Source organism: Falco cherrug, chromosome 2 (assembly GCF_023634085.1).
Source record: "Falco cherrug isolate bFalChe1 chromosome 2, bFalChe1.pri, whole genome shotgun sequence".
Taxonomy (NCBI): domain Eukaryota; kingdom Metazoa; phylum Chordata; class Aves; order Falconiformes; family Falconidae; genus Falco; species Falco cherrug.
Window position 1 is genome coordinate 113,709,842 of NC_073698.1, and position 14,324 is coordinate 113,724,165.

At 47.4% G+C, this 14,324-nt stretch overlaps 1 long non-coding RNA gene across 1 annotated transcript in view; it reads right to left on the bottom strand.

Annotated features, from left to right (window-relative positions):
- The window catches only part of LOC129735420 (uncharacterized), a 16,268-nt gene extending 2,334 nt beyond the window's left edge, over nucleotides 1-13,934 (bottom strand). The window contains exons 1-2 of the long non-coding RNA XR_008731035.1: nucleotides 13,081-13,934; nucleotides 1,023-12,969 (exon numbers count right to left, since the gene is read on the bottom strand). This is a non-coding gene — a long non-coding RNA (uncharacterized LOC129735420). The remainder of the gene's footprint in view (nucleotides 1-1,022; nucleotides 12,970-13,080) is intronic.
- Between the last annotated feature and the right edge of the window lie 390 nt (nucleotides 13,935-14,324).

A 14,324-nucleotide genomic window follows, 5' to 3' on the forward strand; every position in this document is an offset into this window, starting at 1 on the left:
AGGATGCCCCCTGAGCACCCACAGGTACACAAAGCAGCAAGGAGGCAGGATTAGCCCTGCAGGCCTGAGGTTTTTAACTGGTATGTGCACAGCCATGATCACGCCTGCCCCTTAGGGTGGCACCTTGCTGGGACAGTTGCGCAATGACTAAGTCAGGATCACTCCCCTCAGAAAACTTGGTTACTGAGTGACATTACTGTTTCATAGGGCCACTCAAGCACTACCCCAGGCCTTGTTTAATAAACTGTTCTTAGTTAAGAACAAGCAATAGGACCAAACTTTAAAAACTCTGAGCTACAGTTGCACAGCTGCACGCTGCATCTATACTCTGCTGCAGAGCAAGGTATAGATGAAAAACAAGGGTAAGGAGCTCCCCTATGCCATTTCAGTCCTCTGTAGTCCAAGCGTGTTCACAGGTGGTGTTTGGGTGATCTCTGAGACCACCGGAGTACAACCCAGCTCTCTGTCCCCCAGCCCAGAGGATACACATATCAAAGCAGATAATTTCCCTCTGCCACTCGTTTCTTAATGCCTCCCTGGTTCTGTATAACAAATGGGGAATATTTGACGGATGGATGTTTGCACTCGCTGACAGACCATAAGCTTACAATTCCTGGAATCCACTGTCAAGGCCGGCCAGGCTATCGCACCACGATAGGAGCACATTTACTTCAGCCAGAGAGCAGAGAGGCTGGCCTGTCATTTCAGACAGAATTTTTATGTATTGCTTTGTGCCAGACAGACGGATGGATGGACAATCTTATAGTTGTGACCTAAATCAACATTATATATTAAATTCAGCCCTTGGATAGGCACTCAGTCTTTAAATTGCAGTACTGCAAAGATAATGCTCTGGGGCAGGGGGGAGAAAACGTGGGAGCTTTTCATTCTGCTGTCATCCCCCCTTTCTCCAGGTCTTACCTGCAGGGTCTGCTCACCCTCTCAAAACTGTGAATTCTCCAGCGACAGCTGGAACTGACATTTAACAGATGTAGTGTGCCCAGTCATCTTGGTCAGCATACCTCAAACCATTTCAGCATCGCCTCTAACTGGTGTGTGAAGGAGCCAGAAGTCAGTTCTGGTCTGCAGCCTTGTGCTGATCAGCTGCCGAGCCCAAGATAGGAGAACAGAGAAATGTGTGTTTCAACAAGCTCTTAAAACAGAAATACTTAATCCTATAAAAGGAAAAGCTATATTTAAAAATACATAGAATGCCAAAACTAACAAAGTAATGAAACGAGACAAGGTCATGCCTGTAAGTCCCTCTCCCCAGACAGCACAGTGGGACAGCTGAGCAGGCTAAGAGACAAATGAGGGAGAAATTGAGAGACACACTTAAAAGTAATGGCTGATCTAGAGCACATGGGTCAAGCAAGTTGTTTCCTCTTTCAGAATATGTGAGCGAGGCAATGCTCAAGCAAACTCAAAGCTGGTAATATTTCAGACTGTTACAAGGGAACAGGTAAAAAGATGCCAGACTACACAATCTCTCCTCAAACGCTTTTCCACGAAGTGTCACCGAGGCCAAAGAATTAGGAAGACTCAAAAGCCAAAGAATAATAAGCGCTGCGTGTCGAGAGGAATGAGAACATGCTTGACTGGGCTGCAGATGGCCAAAGTACAAAGAATGGAGAAATTCACAATTCAAAAAGTCAGCGGAGCATAGCAGAGAGCCCGACCCGCAGCAACGGCAAGCACTCCAGGCCACCAGCATCAGCAGGAGCCACGGAAGAGCAGCATTCCTGCCAGCTCTGCTGCCTCCTGGGAAGCCTGGGACTAACACAGGCACGAGGGGAACTGCTGTCCCCCGGGGGAGCCCCCTCTGTCACTGCTCCCTTGGGAGGCTTTCAGCGGCAACGCAGTCTGGCCAAAAGGATGCTCAGGCTCATAAACAGCCTGTGCTCAGCAGGCTCTAACTATCCCAAGGGATTCTGGCACCTCCTCCCAGCAGGGTTACAGGAGGGGTGCCTGTGCAGGGCTGATGCCAGTTTTTGCACACATTCGCGAATAAAGCGCAGCGTTTTAGTGATTAGGTTACCAGCTGCAGCAGAGGTGTGGATGGACTGAGAATGAGGATGGAGTGTAGCAGCTTCTTAAGGTACACTTTTTAGGGGGAAAAGCTGTGACTTTGAAGTGCAAAATCAATAGCTTTGCTTTTGCATTAAATGTTCATTGCTTATATGGTCTAGACGATTAAAGAACTTTCTGGGGACCACAGGAATTGTAATACCATATAAACAAAAAAAAAAAAAGTCATGAAAATGTGATGACAAAAAAAGAAAGAGGATCAAATGAACTTCTAACACCCATTCTAGCCAAATAATGTAGAAATGCTTCATTTTTCCTACAGTGAACATTGGTTTACATTTTTTTAAATGAATTTGCTGAGACCACATTCACATACCACCACTGGCTTCCCACAGACATTTGAGCAATTGAATTTGACGGGCAACAGAGTTCTCAGAAAGCAAACGTCAGTCATGGAAACCTACATTTTAAATTCATACAGGCCAATATCCACCCCAGAGGCAGCTGTGTGTTCCTCCAGCCATCGGGAAGCACAAACAATATTGTGTTAACTAACACTGTCAATCACAAACCGAGCAATGCACCTCCACTGGAGAGTACGTGCAATAAATAGACACCAAAAGATGTTTTAAAGACAGTTGTGCATTAGATCAGTGATAGCAAACATCAGAGAGAAGCATGATGGTGGAAACAGTGGTTACTTCAAATGTGGGTTTAGGTCCCTTCCACTAGTCCCTAGGAGTCTGAGACATGGCTGGGAATCCTCGATGCCCACGCAGGAACCCCGCAGAAGGATGGATGTGGTTAAGGGGCACAGAAAACCCTGCTTCCTCAGCTGCTCGTGAAGCTTCTATGGGAAGGTTCAAGTCCTTCAGCAGTTTCTCCACGTGAACGCTTTCCACCATTGCACGCTCCCACACAGAGGGTTTCATCGCCCCCTTACAAGCCCCTCGCTTCCCAGGCACAAACGTAGCAAAAGCACTATGAAGGCACTACGGCGCCGGCATAAAACATGCTCCTCGTCCTCAAATGCAGTTTGTGACGCTGGGCTTTGTAGCCTACCTATTAGGGCAAAATCACTGGTCTCTGGATGAATAAAAGCAATCACACCACATTTTCTCTCAAAAAGCATTCCCCCAGAGCAAGCCAGGAAGCAAAACTCAGAAAAGCTGCAATATTTACGTATTCCTTTAAAATTATTTCTGGCCCAATGCCTGTAGGGCTGCTACATTAAGCCATTTTTATCACTCGAGGTGGCTACATTTTATCAACAGATTAGCCACTTTTTTTTTTTTTTTTCATTTCTTTATTACAAACTCCATTTGGCTGGCCCATGACAAGCTCCTGTGAGTCAACCGCCCCACTGCAACATTTGTAAGAGAAAGAGCAAGCCCCCTGCAGACCACTGTTATTTTTTGAGAGGACATCTCCATCTCCTGGGGCTGGACCACAGCAGCAAGGTGCTCAGGCTGGGGTTTGTGAGCCATTATTCACGTGCAGGAGCCCCTCTTTATAGTACGGTTAATTTTGATGGGAAGGGCTAAGACAGATGGGGCCAAGCCAGGCATCAGAATGAACTGTTAGGGACCCACACAAGAGTTAAATTTTCTTGTTCGTGTTGGACATGAACCTAACCCTAAAAAGGCATGTCAGCAACGGTCAGCTATATGATAACATAACGAAAGCAAAAGGCACCATCGAGAGATTTTTCTAGAAACTGGATACGGGCTGGTAGGGCATGACATTTCTGACAGCAGCCCCAGCAAAACCCAGCATTCTCATATCCAGCTACACGCAGGGTTTCACCAGAAATCATGTTAGCCACCAGCTCCTACCCTTAAAAGGGAATCAGATCAGCAGGGAGAGGCAAGCCTGAGGTCAGAAAACTGCTGCTATTTCTTTGGGTTTGTTTTTTAAGTAAATGTTGGGCCAGCTCTTCAGCCTGGGAACAAAGTTTGAGGTTGAAAAGTGTTCCTGACAGAACCAGTTTGATGGGTGCCAGGCTACGGGCAAGACATTTCAGAAACAAGTGTCTAAAATTAGCCATCGCTAAATCACGTAGTCCAATGAAGCCATGTTCAGTTCCCACCTTGCTTTTCTTCCATTTCAGCCCAGATTCAAGAGAGCACTTAGGTACACATGCATAGCAGAAATTACCATCACCTTCGCTGTATAACATGCACTGTCAACCCAAAAACATATGTGGTAGCTGGTATTTCACTGAAAAATGGATTTTTTTGCCATTCATTTTCCTCTCACAGTTCATGAGAACTCTTTTCTCACCGTTTTTTCATCTGTAATTAGGCTTTGGATTATTTTTTCCCCTCTGTGGTCTTGTATTTTCTTAGGATACAGTTACACTTTCCTCTCCATATTACTAGTTTCTTCAGATTCATTTCATCGTTGGCATTTCCAGAGAAATGCCAAATTTGAGGACTTTCTGAAAAGTTCGTTAAAGTGCCCAGCCCTAAATCAACAACAAAGACATTCATTAAATGAAAGAGAACTCAGAATAATCCTCACTGATTCCTGACGGATAACTCTGACCACACAAGCACATCACCACTCCCAGCACAGTGAGGTACCCGAGAGCTTGAAGAGACCATCAAAGGGAAAACACTGAGATACTTTAGCCCTTTCCCTCTCCTAAGGTGTACTCAGGGCTAAGGTGAACAGCCTGCTTCCTATGGTGCAAATAGGCTACAGCTTTCCAAAGCACTCCTCCCCATGACCTACATCACAGCTGCCACCACCCTGCGCGTCTTTCGAAGCAAGCAGCAAGGCTGCAGGGCACAGACATACATGCATCGCATCACAACATCACACAGCCATACCATCCCAGACCCAGAAACCCAAACACGGCCGGGCCTGGCTGCTCCGTGCTTGCACACAATGCCAGCGCCGACGTTACCCCCAGCACCTCTGCACCATGCGCTGGCCTGCAATGGGAGTCTACAGCTTGCTCTATGTCACCTACCAAGACAAGGTAAGAAGCATTTTAATCCTAATACATAAGTACTAGCAACAGTGACAACATCTCTGACAACTGATGCTCTTCTAACAGAAGCCCTCTTATACTGAGAACTATTATTTTAATTAACAATTGAAAAGCACAGTCTAGGGATGAGGTAATTTCTAATTGTTGCAGTGGGGTTTAAAAAGGTATCACTGCTAATAGAAGTTACTGACCCCATCAGAAATTATGGGTTCAGGTCCTTTCCCCTACACTAAGCAGACAGTCAGACCAGACAACCCAGCATTAAAACCTACAAATCTGTGAAAAATTCACTGTGGTCAATACACTGCAGTTCATAATGATTATTTTTTGTCCACAGTGCTGCTGTTTGTTTCAATCCATTTAGCAATATTCATTAGCTCCCCACTTCAAATTAGGGTAATTGAGAGTAAGAGAACATGTAACGGTTTTTTACTAAGGGCGACGTGCCACATTCCCTTCCCTGATTCATTTGCTGACTCTGTTGACTTGCAATCACGTTTTACCAGGAATCGTTCTTCAGAAATGCCAAATGCATTACGAAAAATGTTGTGCTGTCCCTTTCTTACCATCTCACTATCACTAAAGATTTTAAATCATATGTTTCTCTTCCGATTTATTCTATTATCTTACAAGGGGAGGATATTAAACTCCTATGCCAACACGGTTTTGCCTCTGACCCTTTTTCATGGCTGAAACCACAGATATTGAAGCCGTAGGAAAACTCATGTGTGTCACCAATCCTTAAAATAAATACTAAAAAATAGTCTTACGACAAAACCGATGTTAACCATACCATTGCTTGGGATACTTCACATTCTTCCTCTCAAGGAATCTCAGTCACCCGCGTTAAATGACTCCCAATTGAGACATGAGAACTGGCAGCAGCATAAATACCCACGGAGCCCTGGCTGGTACAGCTGACAGCCAGCTGGGATCAGAATGGCAACAAAAGATAACACTGAGTCTGGACAAGCAGCTCAGGCACCAGTCTGAAATTTGGAGCGCCCTTGGGTTCCTACTCCAGCAAGTTTTGTGTCTGACAGCAGGCAAGTCACCCAAGCCTTTCTCTGCCTGAAATTCCCATCTGGAAAATGAACATAGTGGCCCTTGCCTCCTGCTAGGGAGGTGCCAAGCTCCTACAGGAATGCATGCCCTCAGATAGACAAGAGATGGGCAGGGGAACCAGAAAAAAAACCCACCTTTGTGTCCACAGGAAAATCAGTTGCAGAAGAGGACAAATCAGGATAAAAAAAAAGTTTAAACTCCATGTCTGGAGTGACAGTAAAACACAGATATGGCACTGTGTGTGCACCCAATGCAACATGCACAAAAGCAACACAGGACTATCTCCTTTTTGTAATAGCAGTGTTGTTGTAGCCATGAGGGTCCAGAACTGTCAGGCAAGACCTGAAGGAAAGGTCACATACGTCAGTCAAGCAGCTACTAATACAGTTCAAAAAACAGCTGAGCTCTTGCACATACAAAGCCTTCTGCATGTGCTTTGCTATCTCACAGCCTTCCTGGTGAGGCAGGGAATAAGCATTATCCCCATCCGCCAAAAGATAATCTGAGTTTGAATGGCCTACTGAACACTGCATGTGAAATTACACGGACTTCCATTCAGCTCAGGTTCCCAGCTCTCCCTCCACAACGCTCATCGTGTGTCAGGACCCAGTTTCAAGTTCATTACCTTCATGTTTTGAATTAGCCCCTACCTGCTGCATACAAATGTACTATTTGCAGCTAACACTTCAACGGCTTTCAAAAACAGTGAAAACTCTCAGAAGAGATGCAGCTCGGTCCTTCCAGCACTGTTGCACGACTCGGGTTCCCAGGTGCTGTGCTCTGTTTTGCCATGGATTCCCGGCATCACCGGGGCACATCATTACATCTCCTCACAACACCGTCTCTCCTGGGTGTACACCAGAAATCACAACGATGCCTGTACGACTTCACTGGGGAATGGCACAGATTAGCAACTATGACCTGCTTTGCACTGCATGGATGGAAGACACTATGGACATGTGAACCACAAAGTTAATACAGGATAACTATGTATTTCTTCATTCAAATCATCAGCTGCTGATTTGTAATGGATTTCTCTTGCTGATTGCACGTAATAGCAATATGCATGTCCTTTGTTTATGAATGTAAAAGACCCACGGTACGCCTCAACTGTCTGCTAGTAGTTGGCACAAAGGGCATTCACCCTACAGTTCTGCAACCGGTATCAGACCCGATCTGGAGACTGCCCAGCCTCTGCCATAATTCAGCTGGTTTTGTGTTTCCTCATAGCTGGTGGAGGGGAGCAAAGTGGTGTTGGCTCCCTACTGATTTACACCATCCAGTGTCTGTGTCAGTCTGATATGCAAAACAGTTTTTCCATTTGACCATATGAAACGTATTAAAGAGACCTGCCACACATTTGCAATTAGGCACTGAAAAAGAAAGTGACAAGACTCAACGTCTGCTTTGAGAAAGTTCCGGTTTAGGCCAACAGAACTGAATTTCACAAACCTTTGGGGAAGATGCAGTTTTTAAAAAAGTGGCTTTTTTTCCCAGGATATGAAAGCTGCAGGACCGAGAATAGAAGGACGAGTTATAAGCCTTTCAAAGCAGGGATTTATCATGGAAATTCTGACAACTGTCAATGTGAGCAATGCCGCCAGGCACCACTCTCGATCCACAGCATCTTTCAAACCTGTCAGGAGTTTTTAGAAAGGGCTAAAAATAAATGCAGAAATGCAGCAATATATACACACACACATATATATACATATTATTGTTCGAAAAAGAACAGGTGGTCCTGCCAGCAGTGTAAACATAGACGACTCTTGAAAACAGCTAACAAACACCCGGCTAAGCAGCCTTTCCTAGCCATTCAAGCAGCACATTCAGAGCTTTCCTTGAGTTCTCCCAGTCTGCAAGCCACAATCATCTGGGATCCTGACTCTCTGTCATGACAAGGCCTGAGGACTTCCAAGCGTCTTGATCTCCTTCACCCAACGTATTCACACAATTCCACCCTCCTGACCTCCCATGGATTATTGCCCTTCTGAAAATAACACACATGGAACAGCTGGTGGGGCCAGAAACCTCTTGAATGTAAATAGCACTGGTCCCCGAGACGTTTATGTCCTCTCCTCTAGCTCCCCACCACTTGATCTGACCCCTATCCTCATATAACAAAGATGAGTATATACTGCAGGGGAAAATGGCTCAGGGCACTACGGACAGCTCAGAAGGACTGAAACGGCAAGCCTGGATGACGGCATGTTGAAACCCATCAGGTCCACCACCCGCAGGGAAGGCAAAGAAGAAAACTGGAAGCAGCCCTGGAGCCTTAAAATTTATCCTGAGCCTGCAGCAAAATAAGAGGATTACATCTTACCCCAGATTCCAGTTATGCCTCCCCAGCCCACCACAGGAAGAAGACTGAGGTCGCAGGGTGTATCACACACATAAATTCTACTGCTTGGGCACTTCTGCGTAGGTATGAAAAAGCATAACAGAACAACTTTGCTAGGAAGCCACTGTAAGGCTCAGCGTGATCTCCCCGTAGCTCTCTTACCCTGGGCGCTTAGAAAAAAGCGACTATCATTTACACTTCTACCATCTCCTTTAATTTCAAACCACTTGGTGTAATGCATATTCACAAAAAGCAAAGGAGGTGGTAAAGATTAAAAGCACCAAATGGTTAAATGCTGCCACAGGGAAGCATGTCTGCCACCGCATCAGAGCAGGACGCAGCATCTCAAACACTGGCAGCTCTCCCACTGCACCCAAACAGCTCCACCATGCAGACATGAAGAGTGCACCCGACAACAGCTTATCCAGCTTGTTTCTGGAGGTTCCTTCTTACTCCAGCCTTCCTTTGCGCAGGAAAAGCACTCTTTCAAAGTTGAAGAGAAAACTGGCCTGCTGTTATCCCAGAGAGGCGCATAATTGAGTCGGCATGATGCCGCAGACTACCAAATGCAGCAGATGGCTGTAGGCATCATCCAGTTTAGGATGACAAAGTTTGGACAAAAGAAAAACAGAAGGCAGGGAGTGCATCTTCTGTGCTAGATTACAGGGCAGGGGATGAACCTTCACACAATCGGTGTGTTGCCCACAGCGCACAGCCGGCTTCCAGCTCTCTTGCTACCACACCGACAATGACCAAATGCCCACACTTGGAATTTAAAAGGAAAAGATAGGGAAAATCATGCCGCCCTAGGCAAAAGGGACATGAAACAACTGACTCCTCGATACCCTGTTTCTAAAATCCACCGAAGAAAATCTTTGAAAATGTCCTCATGACACCAACTCTAAATGCCATGACTTGACTTCCAGGACTGTCCCACATAACCTGCAGCAATTCAGAAATAAAAATATGACCTGCAAGTATCGACAGACCATTTCACTGCTGGAAGGTAAACTGCTGATGTGAAAGCATGCAGAAAAGGAGACGAGATGCATAGATCTGTATGCCGTACCAGGAATGGTGCCTTGAGGGAGGGGCTTGGTCTCCAGTGGCATTTAGGAGTGTATTCTTGCTGATTCCACCCCAAAGGATCACAGAAATTAGGAGTGGAAACATTCTTTCCATTTCCCCAGGCGCCTTGCTCACAAAGCAGCTGGCTACAAGGTTCACAACAACAGACAGACTGGAGTACACAAGAGCGATACAGCTCCACAGGAAAGAAGACAGCACACTCGAACAATTTATAAATAAATTTCTGCACTTTGCAAACACAATACAGTTTGCGTGCCCAGACTGACTAGTTTATAATAGCCACCATGGTCACCCATCCTTGCAGGACACAGAGACATCACCGTTAGCTCTACAGTCAGAATGGTGAAAGCTGTTCTGGCTGCAGGGCAAAGCGTCCTGTGACTCTGAACATGAATGCTGCGCGTATTCTTGCCCACGTTGCAAGAGTGGAGACCTGCCACTTACAACACCTGAGGCTGTGCTAGCCGTCGTCACTTCAAGGGACCAGAGCGAAAGCACCTGAATTGGACTCAGAGCACCAGCCATGGCAACATTTTGGGGTGGAAGGGGTAGTTGGAAGGGTAGGAAAACATTTTGTGCTAGAGCAGAGCAGCAGACACTCCACCAAAAAGCCGCTCTGGCAAGCAAAGTACCTGGCCATTAAGACGTATTCCGTGCACTCCATGGAGCTTCCCCAAAGAGGCACATGCCCCACAAGAGCAGGGCACGGAGATACCGTGCTTGCCATGAGCTGCTTGTGGCTCTTTGGGCAGTCACACCAGCCTGGTTATGCCACCACGCTCCTCCGGCAGCCAGCATCACTGCCAGCTTCCCAGAGCAGCTGCAGCCTGTGCGGTGTAGAGCTGTGGGAGAATGTGTCCAGCCCAGCCCAGTCCCCTTGCTGAGCAAAAAGCCCTCGGGAAGGAACCAAAGAAGCCAAGGCAATGTAAGTCTATTTTCTGACCCCTACCATTCAGAGGGGAAAAGCTCACCTACTTAAGGGGTGTCCAAATGCTATTTGTGTCTCTACTAGGCAGACATTTTATGGTAAATCTCCGATTCACACCACAGCTACAGCCCTTTGTTCAGGGAGGTGTTCACCTAATCCAATAAACATAAAATACTGGAGCTCATCAGGCTAAATAGTTTCTTTGGCAGGTATTTTTTAAACAGTATTTCCTTTCTATACATGTCGTGGAACAAAAATCTAATCATGATAGCTGGTCACACACCTTACCAATGCTTCAGCCACAAAATGACTGCATGGCTTGGTCAAACTATGAAACTCACCGTGACTCAGTTTCCTCTTCAAGAAAATCAGGATGAAAATGCAAACTTAACATACAGGAGTATTCTGAGGTGTCATACATTCGTGAAGCACTATAAAAAGGGAAATGACTGCAATAGTAATATTTTGTGAAGGTAGTAATCATTTTAATTTGGTTAAATTCCAGCCAGGAGGAAATCTGCACTCTGCTTTCAGAGTGGAAGGTTTCCTGAAACTTTCTCGTTTGTTAGAGTTCATTAACTTCCTTCAGTGGAACAAAACCCACCCACAGTGGCCACTGGATTAGCCTTCTGCTCCTTGTCTGGTCACAAAAAGTAACAGAAGGGTAAAAATAACAGGTCCTTTGAAAATGCTTTTGTAAAGATGATGCATATTAGAATAAATTTCTAACACAGTTGGACAAAGAAAAAAAAAGGGCAACACCATTTGCTAAAAAATTGACAGCCGCCTGCTATTTTGGAGAGCTCTCCTCTAATTGCACACACCTGCTGTGGCATGGTATATTCTAAAATATATCTCAACAGTAACGCTGCTTGGCAGCAGCCAAGTCCCCCCAGGAGGGAGCCTGCAGTCCCAGTCTTCGCAACTTCACAGGAACTGGGGTTTTATTCCAGGGTAACATTTCAATGGACATTCAAATAAATTCACTGTGAGCATCTTTCCTTGTTCCACCTCTGCTCATTTCTATCACATCACCTCTCACTCTCTTCCTCCTTCCCTCCCTCCCCTTAACTACTTCTTCCTATTCCCCAGCATCCTTGCCCTGCTCACCCTCCCACAACACAAGATTTAGGCTTGATTCCTCCATTTGTTATTTTCTTGGCTTCTGAAATATTTTTTCCTTCTCTCTCTGCTCATCATGCATCTGTGTTTCACACGCTCTAAGCTCAGAAAACTGAGGTAACCCTTTCAGAACAGCACTGCTTTGAGAAACACGAGGAGATCACCAAATCCCCCCATCTGCAAGCCCTGGTGGCCACGCCAACCTCTTGCCACCTGCAGCAGTTCCTCCCTCTGGCCTTTGTGCACGTCACCATCCTCTCCCTCCTATTGCTCCTTCATCCTTGTCCTCCCCCACTCAAAGGACTTGCTTTTTATGGCCACGTTTTCCTCCCAACACAAGGCAAATTATTCAGTTGTTTTTGTCGCAGATTTCTATCTGTAACGTGGTATTTTGACTCCAGAATGGTTTGAGGTAACTTGCGCTTAAATCTGGCAAGCACTGAGCCACCCTGGTGATACAGGTTATAGATGGGTTTCCAGTGGGTCCCCCTGGGAGCAGGAGATCCTGGCTCTGCAAAGTGGACATTTACAGGCACGTGCGTTCAGCCTGCATGGAGCTTGTTTCCGAGCCTAAATGTCAGCTTGGCACCCGCGACACATGTATCCACACAGGACTCCTCTTTCTTTCAGGGGTGACCTCATGGGAAATAACCTTGTGTTTCTTTTCAGGATTTCTTTAATTGCCTGCAGTGGAAAAAATGGAAAGCAGGACAGCTGGGAGCCAGGGAGAAATAGATGGGATAGGAGGGTACGCTGGGAATAGGGACACTGTGTCCTCTCATCCTCACTGTCCCAGCTGGCCCCAGGCAGCACAGGCAGCCTACAGGCTGCCAGCACTCACTGGAGGTGCTGAGCTTTTGAATTCAACAGGGCCAAGAGAAGGGTCTCTGCTGGTGTAGAGTGCTGCCGACGCCAGGCCAAGGACCATGATGCCAGCCCTAGCGTTAAGCGTTAGGTATGGCTTTCTGACATTCACCCCCTGTGTCACCCACGGCGTGCCGCTGGCAACAGACCAAAGGAAAAGTGGCAGGAAGCATACAGATGCCCGAAAGCTCAGAGTCCAGGCAGGCAACAGACCACGCAGAAAATCAAATTCTTAGAAACAAAGGCAAGACCATCTGCAGAGGATGGGATGCTCCATCCTAGGGCAGCAACGAGGCGCTGAAGGGACTCCTTTACCCTTGCAACAAACCGCAGGCACTTTGCGAGCCCCCAGCGACACCAACTCCTCACTGCAGCATTCTGCACTCAGTAGCTTTCCCGGAGACCTCATTTACTGTAGACATCCTCTTTGGCCCAGTCTCCACAGCATTTTTCTGGTGTGCTGCCTTTCAAAGGCCACAATCCACCAGTTCCACCGTCTTGGGGAGTGCCCCAGCTCCCAACAGACAGTGCCTGCTTCCAAATGGGAAAGTCAGAAAGAGGGAGATAGCAAGTGCAGTGTGGTCAGGCCTGCAAATGTCTACAGAGAAGTTAATAAACTGATCTTTAAAAACAGTAAAATACCTGCTTGGTAGCTTCCACCAACGTGCCAAATTCCTGTAAAGCTTCCCCTGATCTCCTTGAAGACTTTAAAAAATGTTCACACCCTGAAAGATTAAAGAGAAATGGGGGAAGGCAGAGGATAAGGGTAACCAGGAAAAGGAGGGCACCAAGATCCATCAGCACAAGTAGGAAGGGGGGGGGGGATTAACGAGGTCCTGGGTAAAGTAAGAGGTCCAAACCTGCAGGAAAAGGAGTACTGGAGCCTATAACATACCTAAAGAGGCAGGATGGCAGACAAGGGGGGACAGAGGAATCCCCGATGAATCCAAGTCAAACACACATGGTCTAAAGAACAAGCAAACTGTTTATCCCCTGATAAAAATATTACTTATGCCAGAGTACTGTTACCACCAGGTCTTGAACCAGAAGGTTCGCAGGAACCAAGGAGAGGAGGAACCTGTTGATTGCTTCATAACGCCCAAGAAAGGCTTTAGGAGGGCACAGCTCTCTAGCTTTCACAAGTAGGGCAGTTACTGGCCACTACACTAAAAAGATGCTAAATAGAATTGAAGTTGATTTGTACAGAGTCACTAGTCCTCCAGATCACCGCCAGGAAAAGAGAAGCAAGGGCCTGAAGAGACAAGGAGCGCAACACGCACCTCCACGCATGGGGTTCACGTTCCCTCTGGGACAGCTTCGAGGAGTGCTGCCGGGGGGACCGAGGAGGCGGCTCCCATGTTACAAACAACCCTGAGGGCCTCCAGGTAACACCGGGTGACCCACACGGGGACCATGCCCTCCGTGCCTTCCCCCGCCTGGCTGCTGCGGCTGCCACCGGCCCTGCGCCGCGGTGGGAGGAGAGGCCAAGAGCGGGTCCGTGCGGCTGCCCCCTCCCCAGGGTGGGAGGAGAGGCCAAGAGCGGGTCCGTGCCGCTGCCCCCTCCCCAGGGTGGGAGGAGAGGCCAAGAGCGGGTCCGTGCCGCTGCCCCCTCCCCAGGGTGGGAGGAGAGGCCAAGAGCGGGTCCGTGCCGCTGCCCCCTCCCCAGGGTGGGAGGAGAGGCCAAGAGCGGGTCCGTGCCGCTGCCCCCTCCCCAGGGTGCCCGCACCTGCGCATCCGAACTGGAAAAGGCCGCGTTTGGCGAACTCACAGCAGGAAAAGACGTTATCTAACCAAGAACAAACCGCCGTTGCCGCATTTAGCGCTGATGGCAAGGCTTTGCCGGCAAGGTTAACGGGGCGGCCGAGTGCAGGCAGGGAGCGAACTAA